Genomic DNA, 21,566 nt, shown 5'->3' on the forward strand with positions numbered 1-21,566 from the left:
TATGCATATGAGCTTCATTGTGTAAAACTGTGGGGCTGGATTAAACAGGATCCTTGGGCCCTGAGGTCAGATGAACTCTCACAGTATGTAGAAGCTAAGTAGAAAGCTTCAACAGACCTGAGTGGTGAGCACTTATTCACCACTTGAGGGGCACTTTAGAGGTATATATGTCCAGCTTTTGTGTGCGCAAAGGAGAAAGAGCAGTGTGGAAGAGCTTATCGTAGCAGGGAGAAGCTAAAGGCCAGATCTAATTAAAGACATAGGTACCTAAAAGTTAGTCCCTTTGACCATCAGTGTTGAACTTTGTGTTAGGTGTCTAGATTCCTTATATATTGCAGTTTTGGTCCCTGTTCTCAAGAGTTTTTCTGTATCTCACCCAATGACTGATAAATGGAAAATGCATAAAGGATCCTGGAAGGAGAGACCAGAATGCAACTGTTCCCAGTTGAGTGACAACCACTAGCCTATGAAGTCACACTCTTTTGTATGCACTTTCCTTCTTGCCCAATATATTTTGAATTATTTTCTGAACAGTGACACAGAAGGGGTGGGGATTTTCTCCACTAAGTGAGTTAGAACACTGTCTTGAGCAGGGCTGGACACTGGCATGGGCAAACTGGGTGGCTGCCCAGGGCCCAGACAGAAAGGGGGTTCGTAAATAGTCATTTTTTTATTATTATGTTATCTCTGGCAAAGGTGGGCCCAATACTAAAAGTTTGCCCAGGGACTGCCAGGAGTCTAGATATGGTGCTGGTCTTGAGAGAGGTGAGTGATGGAGATTTGAATCCCTGACAACAGGAGAGGAAGGGGTTTCCCCTTAATCTTAGGACAGTCAGGGGCATCTACTGTATTATGTTGCCTTCTTTCCCTGCAAGTAAAATAGTTTCTGTGGTGCTATTGGATTTTCTCCAGTACAGTAGGAAAGCATAAACAATGGATTGGTCAAATCAGTTTGTTCATCAGGACAGAATATGGCCTAACTGTGTAAAGACTGGGATTGGCTGTCAGGACTATTGGTTTCAATTTCTGAGCTTTCGATTGAATTACTCTGGGAATTTGTGACAGTCACTCTGTGCATTGTTCCCCACATGTAAATGAAGATAATGCTCTCCCTCAAAAGAGTAACGAGAGGTGTAATGTTTGTAAAGCTTTTTGAAAGATTATTAAGATTCTGGTGAAAGGCAACGTAGTATATGATTTCTTTTGGCCAGCTCAGTGAAATAGTCCATTTCTACCCTTGTCCACTTTTTTCAATTGTATGTTGTATTGCTATTGTAACATTTTGGAGGATATGCTATCCCTTCTTTTTCTCTCCCCTTTAAATGTTAGGGAGAGGTCTGTTGTCAGGACTCCTTCAGCTGATGACAGAAAAAGGCCTCAGCTTTGATGAGAAACTTGTCTGCAATTTCAGCTAACAACTAGATGGGCTTAGTCTGTGGATGATTGAAGGGAGTTAGAGATGAAACAGCTGAGGGGCAGGTCTCACTTACATAGCATGTGTGACTTGACAGCCATGATTATCCACTCTTCCCTCTTCATTATCTTTTCTTTTAAGAGTTTTCTCTTACAATGCCCTCTAGACCTATTTGCTGGGCTGCAATTTTCAATTATTTCAGTAGTTAAATATACTATTGCTTATTTTATCAACTATTTGCATGATGAGAGTTTTTTGTTACCTTTAAAAAGGAGAATAAAAGGGGTGTTTGCACTAAAAGCTATCACATAATTATGTATATCAGGTCTCAACAGCAACAGTGCGAATATCTGTATTTATCCCATGAGTATGTAAAGTAGAAAATTGCACAGCCTGCTGTTGTTATCCTGTTCACCAAGTTGTTTTGAATTGCAAAGAATTGGTTGAATCCAAAGATTACAAAATGGGTTGTGTTGTTCACATGCCAGGTTACAGCTGTACATTACTAGATTTTTATTACTGAACTAGGCTGGCTCAGCAAAACTGTAAGCGCTTTCACATATTTGTGGTATGCTAAAATTAACAAATGTCCATTCTTGGGATCCAAGTAAAGCAATCACTGTTCAGGGAAGAGTTTCATTAAACACAGCTCTTATTCTCAGTTGTCACCACTGGTCCACTGAACTTACTATGTAGTCTTGCATTCCTCATTACCATTAATCCCTTCCAAGCTTTGAAAGAAAAAAGGAGCACCCCTTTCTCCTTAGAGCTGAGCCAAAGTCCACTGAAGTCTGCATGCTTGGATCAGGCCCTAACTCTTTCCTTTATGCATATTAAAAAACAAATTCACAGTAGACTGATTCAGCTGTTATTTGTTATTTATCTTCTATCAAAGCAAGTCCAGCTTTCCACTGCAGCTCTGCCAGGGTCCCATAATCTTGCTCTGGAAGGGACAACTTGTAGGGTTAGAAGAGTGGGTCATTCCTCACGAGCGTCATACTTTGTCTTGTCTTCAGAAAATGGGTGTCCATAGTAATGGTATTCAATGATGTGCTCACATATCCTGTACAACTAGGATAAGACCATTAATTCATTTTACATGGGCTACTAAACAGTCATCTTCAGTGGGGTTTTAAAAGAAATCAATTGCATTCTACCCTAACCATCCAGATTGTTTATATATAGAAAAGTGACCATGTCAGTGACATTCAGCTTCAGACAACAGCTGCCTGATATTCCATAAAACTAGAATGTTCATTAGCTGAACCAGGGTGGGGGGGCAAGCAACAGCCATTTAGGACTTTCATCAGTATGGTTTATTTAAAGAATAATATCACCTGAAGAGCATTTGGGCCATCATTTCTGCAGAATATATATACCTGTCCATAGATGTACTGTAGGCAAACAAAAAGGTTTGTGTTCATTATTTCCTTTTTATATTTACCTTTGTCCATGTGCATGATTCCGGGGCAAAGAACCAGAGGGAGCAGGGGTGCAATGACATCGATGAACCCTCCCACGTTTCAGTTGACCATGCCACAGGAACAGTCCCTAAAGCAAGTGAGAATTCCCCAATCCCTTCCTCTCCATGCTCAGTGGCACCTTCCCTCTCCTGTCCTCCATCCACACCTGCCAGTGTCACCAGCTGCCCCAAGAGCAGGGAGGGAGCTCCACAGCCCCTCTTGCCTCCAAGTAAAGCAATTACCAGTGACAGTGCAGTGTGCAAATGTCTGTCCATGTCTCCATAGCAGACCAATGCCAGATAGGAGCTCCTCTTTCCCCTACATTCCCACTCCCACTCCCATCAAAACTTGCATATGGACAATTTATACAAGTTACACAATGCAAAGTAAATAACAACAGAAAATCCAGGAGCCACATGTTCCTATTACCCTTTCTTCAGGTCTGCAATGTCTGGGCCTTCCATATCCTCTTCACCCCCTTCCAATAGATTACAGCCTGTTTTTATTCCCATGCAGGTCCCCCAGGGTGCCAAGCAGCACACTCGTCTTCCAGCTGCTAGCCATCCAACACCCCAGGTGAGTCTTGCCCTGGCCGTGTAGTTTTTCAGGGCTCTCCTGGAGCTTGCCACCACCAGTGGGTTTTCCCCAGGTTTCTAAGTTGCAGATGGCCTGTCCTAGGCCAGGCTCATTATTCCCTGCTGGCTGCTGGTCTTTACACCATGGGGGCAGGAGAGGGTGAGCGGGGCAGGGGGGATTCTCCCCATTATTGCTTCTGTGGTGATGGCATGGGCTCCCTAGGGGCTGCCATTGAGTGCCCACTCTGAATTAGAGCCTGAGCCTGGTGTCCCATTTGCCCCTCCCTAGTTATGCTACTGACATGTACATGCAGGCACACACACCAAAGGAAGAACATAACTTTAACCTTTTATTTTCCAGCCACCGAGAAGTAAAACCTTTACATAACAACAGATGTTATGTTGATGGTTGTCATCCACGTGGAGATGAATGACGTGGCCAGGGGCAACCCTGACTGCATTATGAAGGATTTCAAGGCTCTGGGCAACAAGCTTAAGGAGATGGGGGCGCGGTTGGTATTCTCCTTTCTTCTTCCGGTGAGTAGGCGGGGATGGCGACACAAGGCCTGCATTGGTGAGATCAACCGGCGCTTACGCAGTTGGTGCTGCCAGGCAGGCTTTGGGTTCTTTGATAATGACTCATGCTTTCAGGTGGGGGGCTTTCTGGGGTGAGGTGGGCTCCACCTCTCTCCTAAAGGCAAGCGTGACTTCTCTTCCAGGTTGGCTGATCTCATACGGCGAGCTTTAAACTAGCATCACCAGGGGAGGGGGCCACAGGAAGACGAGGAGACACCACCCGAGCAAGACAGGTAACAAATGCTAGGAGTGCCCAGGTAAGAAACAGGGGTCCAGGCAGTCTCCCAAATCCGGGGGGTGGCACACGCAGCTAGGCAGGGTCCTAAATGCCTATATACCAATGCTCGTAGTATGGGGAATAAGCAGGAGGAACTTGCCCTCAGAATAGCCAGCTCAGACCCAGGCATAATAGGGTTAACAGAAACTTGGTGGGATTCATCCCACGACTGGGCAGTTAGCATTAGGGGCTATAGGCTTTACAGGTGGGATAGAGAAGAAAGGAAAGGCAGGGGTGTGGCACTCTATGTCAAGGAGCAATACATATCCTCTGCCAGCAAAATGGGGTCAGAGGAGGGGCAAGCTGAAGTGCTCTGGGCCAAGATACAAGGGGGCCATGGAGAGAGGGATTTGACAGTGGCTCTACTACAGACCCCCCAACCAAGGGGAGGAGCTGGACCAGGAATTTTTGGGCCAGCTTGCAGAGGCACTTAAGGCAAGGGATGTAGTTGTCATGGGTGACTTTAATTACCCGGACATCTGCAGGGAGGAGCAGTCAGCCAGGTCAGACCATTCCAGTAGGTTCCTGGCCAAGATACAGGACTTCCACTTAATTCAGGAGGTGCACAGTCCCACCAAAGGAAATGCCCTGTTGGACCTGGTCCTGGCCACAGGTGACGACTTGGTAAGGGGCCTCCAGGTCCTTGACCACCTGGGTGATAGCGATCATCGCTTGCTGGAGTTTACTATCCAGCACAGGGTGTCAAGGGCCAGCAGCAAGGCAGTAGCCGTAGACTTCAAGAGGGCCAACTTCAATGAGTTGAGGAGATTAGTGGGAGAGGCACTGGGGTTCTCAAGGGCAGGGGAACTCAGTGCCCAAGATGAGTGGTCATTCCTTAAGGAGACAATACTCAGGGCCCAAGGGGTGACCATCCCAACACAAAGCAAGGGGGGCAGGAGTGCTTGAAAGCCCCCCGGCTCACCAAGGGTGTCCGGGAATGCCTGATCACCAAAAAGGTGGCTTACACCCAGTGGAAGGGGGGTGCTATCTCTAAAGAGGAGTATACTTCCTCTGCTCAGGCCTGTAGGGGGGCTGTCAGGAAAGCTAAGGCGGACATAGAGCTAGGACTTGCGTCCAAAATCAAAGATAACAAAAAGTTCTTTTTCAAATATATAGGGAGGATGAAGAAAGCACTGGGAAATGTGGGGCCCCTGCAAGATTCTCTGGGCAATCTGGTGGTTATGCCAGAGGAGAAAGCAGACCTTTTTAACCAATTCTTCACCTGTGTTTTCTTGGGCAGGGACCGGGATTTCCCCACCATGATGCAAGGCGGACTCGAGGGGAACACCTCCAGACCTCAGGTTGGGGAGGACGGGGTTAGACAGCTTCTGGAGGGGCTGAATGTGTTCAAATCAGCGGGTCCAGATGCTCTCCACCCCAGGGTGTTGAGGGAGCTAGCAGGGGTTATTACAGGGCCCTTGGCATGGCTTTACGAGTGCTCATGGTGCTCGGGCCAGATGCCAGATGATTGGAAGATAGCCAACATGGTCCCCATCTTTAAAAAAGGGAGGAGGGAGGACCCGGGCAACTATAGGCCCATCTGTCTTACCTCAATTCTAGGGAAACTCTTTGAGAAGATCATCATGGAGCACATCTGTGATGGGCCAGCCTCAGAGATGATGCTCAAGGGCAACCAGCACGGTTTCATTAGGGGGAGGTCATGTCAGACCAACCTCATTGCCTTTTATGATCAGGTCACAAAAGCACTGGATGCAGGTGTTGCTGTGGACGTAGTCTTTCTGGACTTCAGCAAGGCCTTTAACACCATCTCCCACCCCATCCTCATTAAGAAATTGGGTGACTGTGGCATTGATGTCTACACAGTCAGATGGATTGCAGATTGGCTGAAGGGTCGCACTCAGAGGGTGGTGGTGGATGGGTCATATTCAACCTGGGGAGAAGTGGGCAGCAGAGTCCCCCAGGGCTCAGTCCTTGGGCCCACACTGTTCAATCTCTTTATCAGCGATTTGGATGATGGGGTGAAAAACACCCTGTTTAAATTCGCTGATGATACCAAAATTTGAGGTGAGGTGAGCACACTAGTAGGGAGGGAAAGACTGCAGCAAGACTTGGATAGGTTACAGGGGTGGGCTAGCAAAAACAGGATGCGCTTCAACACTGACAAGTGCAGGGTGCTGCACTTGGGCAGTAGTAACCAGCAGCACACTTATAAGATGGGGAACACCCTTCTTGAGAGCACGGAGGCAGAAAGGGATCTTGGAGTCATTATTGACTCCAAGATGAACATGGGCCGACAATGTCACGGTTGGCAGGGCTAACCGGATCTTGTCGTGCATCCACAGGTGCAACTCTAGCAGGGCCAAGGAGGTGATCCTCCCCCTCTATGCAACACTGGTCAGGCCACAGCTGGAGGTTAAATCTGTGTCCAGTTCTGTGCGCCCCACTTTAGGAGGGATGTGGACAACATTGAGAGGGTCCAGAGGAGGGCCACCCAAATGATCGGGGACTACAGGGCAGACCCTACAATGAAAGACTGCTGGACCTGAACCTGTTCAGCCTTCACAAGAGAAGGCTGAGGGGGGACCTGGTGACAGTCTATAAACTCGCTAGGGGGGACCAGAAGGGTTTGGGAGAGACCTTGTTTCCCCTAGCACCCCTTGGCATAACAAGGAATAACGGCCACAAGTTCTTGGAGAGTAGGTTTAGATTAGACATCCGTAAGAACTACTTCACAGTTAGGGCAGCTAGAAGCTGGAACCAACTTCCAAGGGAAGGTGCTGGCTCCTACCCTGGGGGTCTTTAAGAGGAGGCTTGATGCGTACCTAGCTGGGATCATTTGAGCCCAGTTTTTTTTCTCCTGCCCTGGCAGGGGGTCGGACTTGAAGATCTATAAGTTTTCTTCCGACCCTACCTCTATGATTCTATGTTGAACATCAGTGGAGAATTCAGAAATAAATCATCCAATGTAACATTGCCATGCTTAACTAATAATTTAATTGCCTCTGGATTTATAAAGGCACTTCAAGTCTGCACCTTAAGTCTGGTGTCAGTAGAGAAGCCAGTTTCTGTTCTTTTTAAGGATAAAGAATAAACACTAACTATAAATTGCAATGGAATATGTGCGTATAGGACATGTCTCTGTGACACACTGAGTTCCTACAGCTTCCCTTGCCTCTCAGTGGGCATGTTTATACGTGCACACTTACTGTGCTGTAACTATGGTGACTTAGGCTGACTTGGGGATTAATTTGCTACCTGTGTGATGCAGGTAGTAAATTTAAGCCCAAGTAATTACTGTGCAGTAACACACATGTAGATGCATTACTGCACAGTAACACTGTGTGGGGCGTTGACTTGGGACTGACTTTACTCCCAAGTCAGTCCACACACAGTGTTACTGCGCTGTAATGCCTACACGTGTAGATTCTGGCCTAAAAATGGCTTACTGCACAGTAAGTTACTGAGCAGTAAATACATGTGTAGATATGCCCAGTGGAGTTTTTAGGTCCTTTTCACTTACCAAAGCCAGATCTTAAAAGTACAGTTAGTAATTTTGGTAGTTGTTAGTAAGTTTAGTTTTTGTTCTATGAAGTCATCCCAAAGCTGAAATGTCAAATACTTCTGACTCAGCTTTTCCTGTTTACCCTTGGAGTTTTATTTTGAAGGTCAGAATGAAGGAACTTTTCTTGTCAGATATTCTACCGAATGAGAATCCTCCAGTAGGAAGCTGAAAATATTGAAACAATATTATTTGAACACTGTTTACTAAGCACTCATGCTCAGGAAGACAAATTCCTTGTCTAAAAAAGCTTATTTTAGCCCAAGAATTAGTTAAATCCAAAGGTTCCAACCATGCAAAGGCTTGCATATATGTTCAGTTTTGTATCACTTCACTGATATTATTCACAGGTACAGATATCAATCTTTGCAGAACTGAGATCTACAAAATACTTTTACGTGGCCTGCTCCCTTTACTGCTGTTTGCAAAATATTTGTGAAAGAAGAAATGGTCCCTGAATTGTAGCAAATGATTTCTGCTTTCTGGGAAAGCAGTCATGCCATCAGGCTACTGACACACTCTAACCTGCATTTCAAAGTCGGTAAACTGATGAGAGTATAATCTTCAAGACTGATAATCAGTGGACTCTCTGAATATTAATTTTGCTTTGATTCTCCTGTTACTGACAGGGAGTGAGTTCTTAGGTTTTGCAATACATAACTTGAACCATGATGCTCAAAAATCACTGCTTTTAGTCAAATTAAAAAATGGTGATTTGCCACAATGCAATAAATGCTGCTTTGCTAAAGATAACTTAAAACCCTTGAGCTGTGGCTTGTGGCCTTGGTGTCTTGGCTTTTATTTCCTTTAAATAGATTCAGCATAGCTTTCTGTGTGTTTGTCATGTTGAATGAATAACAGACAGTGGGCATGGTACCAGAACTAATGTCTGTCTATTACATAAAATAGAACAGGCAGCCTTTGAATTAAAGGACTAGAATTCCATCAAGGGGTTCTCCTGTGTCCAAAAAACTGGGAGAGCAAGGCACGTAAGTATATTAGAATACTGAGAGGGAGCTGTAGCTAGTAACTCAAAATGGGCCTAGTTGGTTTTTAATAATCACAGGCCTATGACTTTGAATGGTGGCCTCTTCTCTTGAATTCCCTGCTCCCTTCCTGAGCCTACAAACTTCACTTCATAAATCTACTGGATACAAAAAAATCATGGAATAAATATAGACATTGAATTTATTATAACCTGTCTGCCATCAGATAACCCCAGGTAACCTGTCTGAATTTTACCAGCTAAATTCTATCACCATTTCTACATTTCCCCCCACCTTTCTCACACCTAATGTCTCCCATTTCTTCGGGGTGTTTGTACCCAATAGCTTGCAAAGACCAATTTTTCCAGCTATTTAGTTGGTCTAATGAAAGATATCACATCTACCTAAAGAACCTTGTCTGTCTATGTCCTTAAACCAACACAGCTACAACCAATAACGCCCTGCTCTCCTCCTTAAACTTTCAGGTTTTTTCATGCTCCCTACTCTACCCTTTCTCTTAATATTTCTGTCTGCCTTTTTCTATCGCTGCTCCATGCTTCCATGGCTTTTATTTATTACATCATGGTAAGCAAGCACTGGAGGAGCTTAATGTACTGCTCTGATGTTCTTGCTTTGGCCATTTGCTCAATGCCATTCCAACAGCATTGCTTCTCTTGTGCATGTTGACCAGTACTTCACTCTGTGAGAAGTCCTATTGATGTACCTTTGGTGAACTGACTCATAAATGACTAATCAGTAAGGCTCCTGATGGAGGAAGGTACTGCTCAGTGGGCGCATCTACATGTATGCTTTAACGGGTAGTAGTCTATTTTACTGTGCATTAAAGCATCACATCAAAAACTGCTAATATGCTAATGCACAGTATACACAGGCTATTGAGCATTAATCAAAATAGGCTAGCGCCTCACTAAAAAAAAGCACACACTTTCACTAGTATGCATTAGGACAGCCTAATGCACATTTATTTAGAACCTCACATTGGGTACCTGTACACAAACACAGAGGCTGCTCCAGTATGCTGTAATTAGTCAGAGCAGACTCGATTAATCGATTCTGCTGGAGTGCAGTAATTACTGTGCTACAGCAGTGGCAAGGGTGCTTGAATGAAAGCTTGTCAAACAAGATTTAGTTCAAGTGCCCCTATCACCATTTTTAAGCACAGGGATGTTGATACATGAGATGCTCCAGCACTTTAATTAGCGGGGCGCTTGGAACTGCTCTAATTAAAGCACCTTCCAACCTATCCCCAGAGCACTTGTAAAAGTGGTACTGAAGAGGTACTAAATTTAATGTGCATTAGCAAAAGTTCATTAATAAACATGTTGACACGCCCAGTGTGATTAAAGGATAGCAGGTTGATTGTATCTTGCAGTTCTCTAGTATGATGTTATCCTATAGTATGAGAGAGAGGTTTAATAAATTGCCATCATGATAGTAAAGAATCATGGTACTTTCTTAAAACTTATTTTTTAATTAGTGTAGATTACACTTCTGATAACTTGTTGGATGCCCCCTTTGTTTAATGTGTTTATAAACTTAAGATTTAACCTCATTAAATTTTGTCACGTAGGTACTATAGAGGACTGAATCCTCCTCAAATGTGTTTGTTAATCATAACGCAAAAACATTTCAGCTGTAGTATAAGAAATAAAGCTATAGGATATTAACCGTCATTTTAAAGCTGTAGGTAGAACTAGGTAGAAATGCCATGAGATGAAAATTAAATCTAAATAATTTTCTGAATTTCTGTTATTACAGTTACCTGCAGTAGCCAAGAAACAATCTGTCTTTATTTTTACTTTCTTTCTAACCTGCCCCTGTTATCCACTGTAGATGTAATATTTCAGTGCATATATCTACATTCTCTGAAAATACATCAACTGTTGATCCGACTATTTGCAAAGCTGCTTTGTTTGAAGTGAGCTCCAATTCTGGCAGGCCTGATGTTTTGATAGATTCTTAAATACTATGATAAATGTTAGGGTTTATTAAGTTCCAACTTTCTATTTTAAGTAGTAAACACTGCACCAGATGTGGGTGTGAAGGACGCGGTAAAAGCGGAGTGAGTACTGCTTTTATTAAACATTTTTAGCTTCCAGTACTGAGAATTTCAACTCATTGTTTAGGTTTAAAAAAAAAACTGCTGAGAAAAACAGGCTTACGCAACTTCGTTTGCATAAGGACAGTGAGTCATCCACATCTCGCCTTTGTGTTACTTCACTTTATATAACCTTTCTTTGGTTAAAAAAGTACCACTGTGAACACTAGAAGTGGATTTGGCTGATCAAACAAAGAATAAGAAAGATAGCCACTACGCAGATAGCCAGGACCCAAGCCAGCTAGATCCCAGGTACAGGTCAACAGGCCAGCTATGAAGTTTGTTCATTCTTCTTGGTGGTCCAGTCTTACAGGCCTTAAATGGGCAAAACTCTTTGAAATGATATATGTAAGGGGAAAGACCTAATCTGTTCCCTAACAGGCAGAGCACTGGGCAACTGTTGCAACCTTCTAGTAATAAAGGAAAAAAAATTCTACCCTACTGCTTTTATTTTACACACATTCTGGGACAGCCTCAGTTGAAAGGCTTTTGAATACACAACCCATGCGGGAAATGCAAGTGTATTGGCAATTTGAAGGTCTCTGCCACTCTGTGGTCTCTGGATTGTTGCACATTGAGTAATCACAACTTGCTGCATTGCTTCAGGCTTGAAACAAGGACTTGGTGGACTTATCCTGAGCCTCAGAATGGTTTGGATTTGGTGACTGCTGTTCTGATTATACCACTGCTGATGTAGACTTGCCACCTCTTTAACTCTGAGAAGCCTAAAAGTAGAGAAGTGTTGAGAATGTCACACAGATGCTGACTGTGCTGTAAGGATGCATCCAGACGAGCGCAGTTGTGTGGTATGTGGTGCTGCAAACACATTTGCATGATGGCCTCCGGGAGGCCCCCAGGACCCCGGGTGAGGCTGCTGGGGCTATCACCCAGGGCAACCTGTTGGGCACCAAAGTGCATGTGGCATGGGCATTCCCCACAAGACAAGAAGATGCCCCGCCACTACTTGTCCCCAGGGAACCAAATGTCCATGCACATCTAGACGCGCCCTAGATGTTCTGTGACCAAATAGAGATCTTTGCCCTTAGCAAAACCCATCTGGCAGCTCTTAGCAATGCTTCATTCATGTGACAATTAAAAAGACACAAAAACAATGGCAGCTGCTGGGGCCCTGTTCACAGTAAAGGTCCCACAGTTGTTCCACAGATAGGGATAGTGAGAATTTCTAGGAAACATGTCTAGGCTAGATAAGGACTAATTCATCATCAAGGTCACATGTTTCTGCACCTGGACTGGCTGGTATAAATGTTGTGAAGGGATAAAAATAAGGACTAGTGAATGTACTTTTTTGTTCACAAACACTTTTGTTTGTTTAGGGATAAGGCTGTTTGTACAATGAAAAGTCCTTTCTATATATTTGCAGGAGCAGTAACCATCTGATGAAGAACAAATAAGAGGCACCAACATGGCTAATCTAAGCAACAATGGGTTAAACTGAATGAATGTTAATGAGGTCTTATGTGTGGTAAGAGGCCTTCCCTACTTGCATCATATCACAAATTTCTATTCAGCCTGACCTTGGATTTCATTAGGCTCAGATAGCAAGAGCTAGCTGTAGTTGGAGTATAGGTTTTAATTGTTTTTACTTGTAGGTATGACAGAGTTGCAATGAAACCTTCAAAAAAGCAGCACAGTTTTCCCTAGTCATATGCGTAGCAGCACACCTGACTTCCCCAAAGGCCAGTCAACCTTCCAAATTCAGCAGCACTTGCAGGATTGTAAATTGGCTTACCACATTACTAATAGAAATGTTTGGCTCAAATACTTGATGTAGCTATTAGACATGATTGGTGAGCATCTTCCCTTGGGCAAGTTCACAAGCTAAATCCTCTGGAAAGCTTCATCTTTTCTGACACTGTTTCATAACTCTACGTGATCAAATGTACCCTGAAAGTTCAGCTGTTTGGAGTTTACTGTTTTAAACCAGGTTGCAGGCATTAAGTGTCAGCATAGTTTAAGTGCTGGATTTTCTGTTTTGTTTTGTGTTTACATGTTTCAATTGCTTTTTCCCTTGACACGGGAAGCTAAAGCAGCAGCATGCATTTTAACCCTTAGTGCTCTGGGATGTTTTATAACTGTGGTAGGGAATCCAGGTTTGACTTCCGAAACATTTACAGTGGGACAGGGGTGAATTGTATTACATTCTCTCATTCTCTGCACTTTGATTTCCTCTCCATTACCCCAGAACAGTTCTTCTCTCTCATGAACCTCCTTTTATGGCAGTCTTACTAATCCAGCCCACTGCTTCAGGCTCCTCACAGCAGTTTCATCCTGTGTTATTCAGAGTGTGTATAAAAACCTCTCCATCCCTTTCTGTTGCCATTTATTTTTCTAAACTACATTCAGATCCTTTTCTATTTCCAGCAGCCCAGAGCTATTCCTGTTGAAGAGAATAGCACTCTGACACTACAACTTCAGTAGTATAATAGACCTTCACATATTCTTCTTCACTTTGAATGTTATCACAAATCTCCATTTCCCCCTTGTGACAGCATTTTTCTGGCTTCTCATAATCATGAGAATATAGTCAGTATTCCAGATGGGAAGAGGTGGAGTTATGCTGAATAATGATAAGGCAGTTCATCTAGTACCTGATTAACAGGATCAGGAGTTTGCAACAGTACAGGCACATTCAAGCACTGTTATGTACTTGTCCATGGCAACATAGATGGACTCTATAGCTTTATTGTGTGGCATGGAAGCCTGTTTAGCTCGCCAGGTAGACATCTGGACTGCTACTTAAGTTTCCGTTCATCAAGGAACTTAAGCATATGCCTAGCTTTAAACCACAGCTAGGAAACAGAAGCAGAATACCACTAGGCCCTCCATGTACTAGCAGTAGAGAAAAATAAATTTTGTTGTGAACAGAATAAGGCAGGAAAAAATAAGCTTGTGGCAATTCACAGGAACAGACTGAATTTTCTTATTTACAATGATCAAGCAAAAAAATCTGTCCCCTGTGCAGGATTAAGTAGGATTTAAGGTGTTATGGGTAGGATTGGGATAAACTGTAGGAAAAAAGTAAGGGGAAAAGCATGAAGGATTTTTGCAAGGTGGGATGGGATCAGAATTATATACATAGTTCAATGCAGGGGTCTACTTAAAGCATTTTAATAGCATTGTAGGTACACTTTGTTCTGCTTTGATTGCAGAATAATTCGCCTTTAAAATAAATAGCATGTTAGTAGCTTCATGGATGCATTTGCATGTGCAAGGTAGGGCATGTGCTAGGCATAGTGTGACCACCCATCCCACATCGGTTGGAACAGTCCTGAAATTTAAAGATTAAGTCCTGGTTCTGGCTGATTCCCTTAGACACAGTTAACTACCATCTCAGTATCATGTGCAGGGATCTGGGTTTTCTGTTCACTATCGAAAAATGTGGGAAACTGCAGGTTTCCCCTTGCAGACTGGAAGAGTTTCAACCCGCAAGGGGCTGATTGGGGCTGGGGGGAGCAGGACACAGGGGGCTCCACATACATGTGTGTGCACGCACACATGCACATGACCAGCAATAAACCTGGGCAGCAGTGGAGAGCAGCTCCCCCAGATGCCTGCAGGTAAGTCAATGGGGGAAGAGGGCATGGGGTGCAGGCAGAAATAAGGGCGTGGAGTTACAAAGCAATGTGTGAGACTAGAGAGTGTGCATTTTCACAGAAACATGTCCAACCTGATTAAGTCACAAGACTATTAACGTGAGTGAACAAACAACTAAAGTTGTGTATGCAGCTGTGGTAATCATGAGATCACAAATATACATGCATGAGATGAGGGGCCCACTATTTTTTTTAATTATCAGTATTGACATTTATGACTTAAATTCAGTGACTATCTAGGATTAAGAATTCTTGTGGTGAAAACTTTTATTGAGGCCCATTGAGGGAGGGAGTGGGGCAGGGTTGTCATTTGGGGCTGGGGCTGGGGATGCTGCCCTGCTAGGGCAGGGCCCAGGTGGAAATGCATGGCTGTGGGGCCCATCTGGGGGAGTGGGATGGAGCCATGGGTAGCTCCCCTAGTAGCCCCCTGTGTCCTGCTCCCCCCAGCCCCAATCAGCCCCTTGCAGGTTGGAACTGGTTTCCATTATTTTTCCATGGTGAACAGAAAACCCGGATCCCTGCACATGATACTGAGGCAGTAATTAAACGTGTCCAAGGAAATCCAGGACAAATGCTGTCCTGGAGTCATTCAGCGCAGCACCAGGATTTGATCTTTAAATTTCAGGACTTTCCCAACCAATTAGGGATGGGTGGTCACACTATGCCTAGCACATGCCCTACCTTGAACAGGCAAGTGCATCCATGAAGCTACTAACGTACCATTTATTTTAAAGGTGAATTATTCTGCAATCAAAGCAGAACAAAGTGTACCTACAATGCTATTAAAATGCTTTAAATAGACCCCTGCATTGAACTATGTATATAATTCTGATCCCATCCCACCTTGCAAAAATCCTTCATGCTTTTGCACCTTCTTATTTTTTTTCCTATAGTTTATCTCAATTCTGCCCATAACACCTTAAATCCTACTTAATCCTGCACAGGGGACAGATTTTTTGCTTGGTCATTGTAAATAAGAAAATTCAGTCTGTTCTTGTGAATTGCCACAGGCTTATTTTGGTAGCAAGGGGGCTGATGCAGGCACTCCCAGGGAGGGCATGTGGGGGGGGCACATGCCTCCCAGCTTTGTGCATAGGGTAGTAGCAGATGTGGGCTACCCACTGTGGGCTCGAGGCTCCTTACCCTACTGCCCTCTTCCTGGGGCTTCTGTGGCTCTGTAGGCAGGACCCAGCGTGGGAAGGTGGAGCGAGGCATGGAGGGCTTGGTGCTGCCACAGCTGGGAGCCCTGCACCAACCGTGCTGCTGTGGTGAGGTACCCTCTGCCTGTCCAGCAGTGACAGGGGCAGCAGTGGCACAGAGTTGTGCCTGATGCTGCTGCTGGGTGGGCAGGGGTGCCTTGCCATGGTGGCACGGCTGGTGTAAAGCTCTCAGCAGTGGCACTGAGGTTCTCTGCCCTCCCACACTAGGTCCCACTCATTGGCTTATGAAGACCCCCGGGGGAAGGCCACAGGGCATGAACCCCAAGCTCTGCAACGGGCACCCTGCATCCTCCCCTGCCCCCTACAGGCTCCACTTAGTTCCGCTTCATCCACATTGCCCACAGGGGGTGGGGGCAAGCATATGTCCCACTCTTCCAGTTTCAAAAGGTGGTTACCCTACTAGGCACCTTGCTGAATTGGGGTTTGAAAGAACAGTTCTATTAGTGTCAGCAGTTGCAGGAATTAGCACACTCACAGATGAAAATATTAGACCATAGGTCACATAAACTAGAATAACATGTTAAAACAATTGCTGTCAAACATCTTCTTTCATCTCCCATAAGATGGTAATAGATGTGAATAACAGGGCTGACTCTTATGAATTTAAGTGTACATGGAAGAATCTCTAATGTTCTCTCAGCTGGGGTTTTTATGTGAATAACTCTGAAAAGCAAAATCTCTTTTAAGAAATGAAGGCGCCTTTCTACATGGAATTGCATACCAATGTGTATGAGTCCACCTGATTATGTCAAATGACTGCTTACATGAGTGAACAAACAATTAAAGTTGTATGTGCAGCTGTGGTAAATGCGATCACAAATATACATGTGTGAGATGAGGGGTCTACAGTTTTTTCTGAAAATATCAGTAGTGGTAGTTAAAGATATGTGATGACTGTTAAATTCATTGACCATCTAGGATTAAGAATTCTTGTGGGTTATGTTTTTTTTGACTAATTGTATGGTTGGGATAGACAGAGACATGCTTTGAAGTGTCACAGTATCCTTTCTTGAATCTCGTATTTCCTGGACTTCATGGACCATTTCAGCAACAACATCACTTCTACACTACCATGATCATTTAGGCTATTTTTGGAGTCTTCTGTTCTCAGTCTATTAATGTGCTTGTGGCCAGGTTCAAGAAAGTCTGATATGTATTGCCCATGAGGTCATAGCATATCAAGCATCACAGTATGTTCTCTAAGTTTATCATGGGAGAAAATAGCTCTCTTAGCAATTGAAAGGCCAGTTATGTTAAAGGATGTTACTTGAGGAAGAATATTCAGTGGACAATTTTGTTTGAGTTCAAGCATTATGACTATAACAGTTATCCTGGGGACATAATATATGCCGTATATGTAAAAAAATTCCTTGGCTTAGTCAGGAAATGCACCCTTTATTTTTAAATATTGTTTAGATTTGATTTAAAATTCTAGTCTGTCTTCCCAGGTTTCTTATTTTGGGATTAAAAAAAAAATGTATGTATTAAGGAAGACTTCTCCTCTACTAATGAAAAGAATGAAAGGATACTTAACAGCCAGCCAGCTTGTTTTAAGAATAAGCAAAAGCACCTTGGTGGGATCTCAAATTCATTTTCTTATATATTTTCTTCTGTGTCTCCACAGAACTGCTGGAAAGCTATTTGTTTAAGGTAAATTTTTAACAGCAATTAAGCTTTGTAGTTTTCACAGTAGGTCAGCACAAAGCAATTTAACTTCCTGTAAATATGACAAACTGGGAATAATTACACTTTAAATGACCTTTATGTCACAGTTCCATCAGTCTGTGGTGGAAATTGGCTTTATGAAAATCAGTTGAGCCATTCTGACTTTCACTTGCTGAGAATCTGGCCATGCGTGTGTTCTTTCCTTCTCTAAACACCTTAAGGTAGTGTATATTCTGTAGGGCTGTGCGAAGTGGCTATGTCTCATTTCAATATTGGATTTGGCCATTCCAGAGGACAGTGATTCATTTCAGTCTTTTGGATCACTGCTGTTTTGATTCGGCCAAATCTGTAGTGGAGTTTCAACGCTGTTTCAGGGATTCGAATCAGCCAGAGAGAGGTAGGCACAGCTGGGCAGCTGCAGGTTCTCCTGTGGCTCCTCTGGCTGCGCCTGCCTTTCCCTGGGTGCGGAAAGCTGCAGGACAAGCCCCCATAGCTGCCCTGCCTGGCCCCACCCCCCGCCTGGCCAGCCCAAGCCTAGTCCCAGCACTTTAAATTTCATAGATTTCATAGATTTCATAAACATTAGGGCTGGAAGGGACCTCGGGACATCATCGAGTCCAGCCCCCTGCCCAAAGGGCAGGAAGTCAGCTGGGGTCATAGGATCCCAGCAAGATAAGCATCCAATTTATCCTTGAAGGTGTTCAATGTAGGTGCTTGAACCACCTCCGCTGGCAGACTGTTCCAGACCTTGGGGGCTTGGACAGTAAAGAAATTCTTCCTTATGTCCAGCCTGAAATGGTCTTGCAGGAGTTTGTGACCATTCGACCTAGTCATCCCTTGGGGCACTCTGGTGAACAAACATTCCCCCAGATCCTGGTGGTCACCCCTGACAAACTTATAGGTGGCCATCAGATCACCCCTGAGCCTACGCTTTTCCAGGCTAAAGAGTCCCATGGCTCTCAGCCTGTCATCGTAAGATCTGTTTTCCTGACCTCTGATCATGCGCGTGGCTCTCCTCTGGACTCTCTCAAGCTTCTCCACATCCTTTTTGAATTGTGGAGCCCAAAACTGGACGCAGTACTCCAGCTGCGGCCTCACCAAGGCCGAGTACAAGGGGAGAATGACGTCCCGGGATTCGCTTGAGAAGCATCTATGGATGCAAGCCAGCATTTTGGTCGCTTTACTAGCCGCAGCATTGCACTGGAGGCTCATGTTCATCTTGTGGTCAATGATGACCCCCAAGTCTCTTTCTTCTGTAGTGCTAGCCAACGTAGCCTATAAGGATGCTGCAGGTTTTTCCTCCCAAGGTGGAGAACCCTGCATTTTTCGGTGTTAAACACCATCAGGTTCTCGTCCGCCCATTTGCTGAGCTTGTCCAGGTCAGCCTGGATCACCCGCCTATCTTCTGACGTGGATGCTTTGCCCCAAAGTTTGGTGTCATCGGCGAACTTGGCCAGTCCACTCCTGACTCCAATGTCCACATTGTTAATGAAGATGTTGAACAGTATGGGTCCCAGGACAGAGCCTTGAGGGACTCCACTGGTCACAGGGCACCACGATGAGTGACTGCCATCAATCACAACCCTCTGGGTCCGACCACGAAGCCAATTTCCCAGCCAGCGGATCGTGGTGGAGCCAAAGCCACAACTGGGCAGTTTGGCCAAGAGGTGATCATGGGATACGAGATCAAAAGCTTTTTTGAAGTCAAGATATATGACATCAATCTCTTCTCCCTTGTCCAGGTGATAGGTCACCTGGTCATAGAAGGAAATGAGATTGGTCAAACAAGACCTACCCACAACAAACCCGTGCTGGCTGTCCCTCAGGATGTTAGCCTGGGCCAGTCCATCAAGGATGGCCTCCTTAATAAACTTTTCTAAGATCTTCCCCAGGATACAAGTCAGGCTAATGGGCCTGTAGTTGGCCAGATCCACTCTCCTCCCTTTCTTGAAGATCGGCACCACATTGGCCTTCGTCCAGTCTTCGGGCACTACACCAGAGCGCCAGGAGTTTTCAAAGATCCGTGCCAGGGGCTGGGCTATGACGCTCGCCCGCTCCTTGAGTACCCTGGGGTGCAGATTGTCAGGGCCGGCTGACTTGAAGGTATCCAGCTTCTCAAGGTGTTCCTTCACAAGGTCAGCATTTATGGAGGGTAGGGGATCCCCATCACCCGGATCTCCCTGTCCCATAACAGGCATGGGCGTCCCACGGGACTGATGAAAGACTGACGCAAAGTACCTATTTAATAGGTTGGCTTTTTCCTGGGCGTCAGTTGTCAGTTGCCCCATCTGGTTTAGCAGGGGTCCAACGTTGCCCTTGCTTTTCCTCCGGCTCCCCACATATCTGAAAAAGGACTTTTTGTTGTCCTTGATGCTTGAAGCTAGTTGGAGTTCAGTTGCAGCCTTGGCTTTCCTGGTTTGCTCCCTGCAGGATCAGACCAATGCAGAATAATCCTCCTTGGAGGTGAATCCCATCCTCCATCCTTTCTAGGCTTTCCTTTTTAGCCGCAGGAGGTCCGCTAGGTCCCTAGAGAGCCAGGAGGGCTGCTGTGCCTTCTTGCTGCCTTTCCTCCGTGTTGGAATAGATTTAGCTAGTGCATTGAGGATCGCTTCCTTGAGAAGCAACCACTCTTCTTGAACTCCCATCTCCCTGGGGTCACGGTCCCTGAGGGCCTGACCGACAAGCCTCTTGAGCTTGTCAAAGTCAGCTTTTCTGAAGTCAAGGACTTCTGTGTTGCTAACTGACTTGCCAGCTTTACGGCAGATGGTTTCATAGATTTCATAGATTTCATTTCATAGACATTAGGGCTGGAAGGGACCTCGGGAGATCATCGATGGTGAAGGTGATCAGCTCGTGGTCGCTGTCACCCAGCTTCCCATCGATCACTAGGTCACCGATTAGGTTGTCCCCCGTAGCCAGTACCAGGTCGAGCAGCGCTTTGCCTCTCATTGGCCCATAGACTTCTTGAGTCAGGTAGAGGTCATCCACGCACGAGAGAAAGCTTTGCGACCGCTCGTATTTTGCTGAGTGATCTTCCCAGGAGATGTCCGGGTAATTGAAGTCGCCTATGACAACCAAGGTCCTGGAGCAAGCGGCCTCAGTCAGTTCCCGGGCGAACTCCTGGTCAAGCTCAGGACTTTGAGTGGGAGGTCTGTAGTAGACTCCCACCGTTGTGTCCCCTGTGCTATTTTTCCCACGAATTTTTACCCAGAGGGTCTCTAGCTGTCCATGCCGGTTGCCAACATTAGCTTGCAGGGACATGTAGCTTTCCTTCACAGAGGGAGCTACACCGCCGCCCCTTTTGTCAACACGATCCCTCCTGTACAGGGTATAGCCCTCTATACCCATGGTCCAGTCACGAGTGGAGTCCCACCAGGTCTCCGTTATCCCAATGACATCATAATTCTTTACACTGAGCAGAATGACAAAAAGTCTCATACTCACCGGCTGCAGGAGTGGCAATTGGGACCTCTGAGGGCTGGTGGCAGAGCCTCCTTGTGCAGCATGGGGCAGTGGGGATTGCCCCCTCCCCCGCTTGGCACCTGTGCAGCAGCTGTCCCATGCAACATGGCTCAGCAGGGTGCTGCGCACTGTCTGGAAGTTGGTGCCACTGGGGCTGAGTGGTGCTAGGCTTCGGCTGCCTACTGGAGCTGCCCCAGCTCCCAGATAGCACACAGTGCCCTGCTGAACCACACTGTACCCGCACCATGGGGCAGGTACCAAGCAGGGGGGCCATCCCAGCTGCCCCCCCACTGCCCTGCACCGTGTGAGGGGGCTCTGCCACAAGCACCCAGTGACTCCAATCACCACTCCTGCAGCCAGTGAGTGCAGGGTTTTTTTTATTTATTAGTGGGGCCGGGAGTGTGGGGGGGGCAATTGGGGAGCAGGGGCTGCATGGGGGGACTCTGCTAGGAGGCCCCAGAGCCCCCACAGCCCATGCTACAGCCAGTGAGTGCAGGGCTTTTTCTTTTTCTTAAGTGCTGGGAGGCTGGGCTGGGCAAGGGGTGGAGCTGGGAAGGGCAGCCATGGGGGCTTCTTCCATGGTTCCCCCAGCTGTGCTCAGCTCAGGCTGCACTGAGCAGACTCAGGTGCTGGCTCTGGCCTCAGCCAGCAGTGATACCATGCTGTCATCCTGCA

The sequence above is a fragment of the Crocodylus siamensis genome, chromosome 3, assembly GCF_052110815.1.
Source record: "Crocodylus siamensis isolate JL-2025a chromosome 3, ASM5211081v1, whole genome shotgun sequence".
Lineage (NCBI taxonomy): Eukaryota > Metazoa > Chordata > Crocodylia > Crocodylidae > Crocodylus > Crocodylus siamensis.